We start from the raw sequence: 1,921 nt of genomic DNA, 5'->3' as shown, positions 1-1,921 counted from the left end.
CCCAAGACACAGCTTGGCACCCCTTCCCCCGCCCTCGCCGCCGCCACCACACACACGCATGCTTCTCTCCATCTTGTGATTCCTTTTTTCCTCCTGAACCCTCCAGTGGGGGTGCGAGTTTGTCTTTGCCCCCTCCCCACCCCTCCTCCACCGTCTCCTCTTCTCGTTCTCCTTCCCCTCCCCAGCTTGGTGTGCGCCTCTTTCTTTTCTCGCCACTCTTCATTCTTATTTATTCATATTTATTTGGCTCCAGCTCTTTCTCCCCTTCCTTCCCTCCCTCCCTCCCTCCGGATCCCTGCTCTTTCCCCGGAGTGGCTTGTCGGGGGCTCCGCCGCTGGCCAGGCGTGATGTTGCACGTGGAGATGTTGACGCTGGTGTTTCTGGTGCTCTGGATGTGTGTGTTCAGCCAGGACCCAGGCTCCAAGGCCGTCGCCGACCGCTACGCCGTCTACTGGAACAGCAGCAACCCCAGGTAAGGCAATGGGAGCGGAGAGTGGGGGATATCGGGCCTCGGCGCCCTGCTGAAGGAGCGGTGGTGGCGGCGGGGACCAGCGCGCACCAGCCACCGGCGGCGCGCACCCTCGGAGCCTGCGTCGCCAAGGCGCTGATGGCTTTCGAGGCGCCCACGGGAAGCGCTCCCGTCGCGCCTCTCTTTGTTAAGCTGCCTCACAGAGGCCGGGAATCCCTGGGAGTCCCCGGGGCAGCCCAAACCGGCTGCCTCCGCGGAGCGCGGGGAGACTCGTAAAAGGCGGGAGCTGGGGAGTCGAGACCTCTCTGCTTCCTCACCCGGGCAAGCGGGCCCGCATCTCGATCCGGGCGTAGCGCTTGGGTACCGAGGGCCCCGGGTGCACGCCGCCAAGAGTTCCCGCCTGGAGCGTGGGTGTTCAGGGACTGCCGGGAGAACCCGCCAAACATCCCCAAAGTTGGTGGGTTGTTTTTTTGTTTTTTTTATTTTTCTTCCCTTTTCTCGGTGCGTTCAGAGAGCGCACAGGGTAGAGGAAGCGAGGGGGGCTGGGAAGCGGAAGCTTTAGGCTTTTATTTTTCTCTTAACTGCGAGGCAATCATCCGGCCCCTGGCCCAGTCTCGGCCCGGCGCGCCTGGCAGTGGAGCGGATTCTCCCACCTCCTTGCCCCCCGTAGGCTCAAGGTGCCAGAAAGTTTGATCTAATGCCGGGTTACGTCATATGTGCGGAGCGAACTGCTGGAGTTGGCCGAGCCGGGAGGTGGGAGCCCTTAGTCCACGGCCTGGCGGTGTGAAGCCGAGGAACACGCGCAATTACCTGGAACCGTTTTGTGGGCGTCCCCGAAGCCCGCCGGGTACGCGGAAGGCTAGAGATGGGCGCCCGGGGCCGCCTTAGCGCGCCTGCAGGACTCTGGCCACCCGCAGACGTCCCTTGATCAGGGATTCTGCAAGTGGGGAGGAGTGAGGGTTGTCCAGCGTGCTGGGCGAACCCCTCCGGATCCAGAGCAGCTCCGAGCCCGACTTTCTCCTGGCCTGGGGTAGCAGTCGGCCCCTCTGGGCCCATAATGCTCTACCTCTCTGGGACCGAGGCCAGCTTCCAGGTGCGGGCTGGTTTCGGTGCCTGCCTAAGAGGGAAATAGCATCGATTATACCTAAAATTCCAGGTTTTTCTCTGGGCTCGAGTGGAAGTTGGGAGGGGAGAGGCGGGAGGCCGAGGGGATAGTTTGTGGTGCCTGCGCGCCCAGCGTGTATGGGAGAGAGGGGGCTGGCGGGCGCCGCCAGTTCTTCCTACCTCGGAGTGGCCGTGTCTACCGGCCTCCCTCCTTCCCCCTTAATTCAGGCTTGGGAGGGATTCCCCGCTTGAAGTAATGTCAGCTCAGAAGAAGATGGGCAGATTTCTCCCACAAGCGGTCGACCGGTTGCCTAAAGGAGAGTCCCCCGAACCCCCACCCCCCACCCC

The sequence above is a fragment of the Ailuropoda melanoleuca genome, chromosome 3 (assembly GCF_002007445.2).
Source record: "Ailuropoda melanoleuca isolate Jingjing chromosome 3, ASM200744v2, whole genome shotgun sequence".
NCBI lineage: Eukaryota > Metazoa > Chordata > Mammalia > Carnivora > Ursidae > Ailuropoda > Ailuropoda melanoleuca.
The sequence above is the reverse complement of the archived record's forward strand: the minus strand, read 5'-3'. Positions refer to the sequence as shown.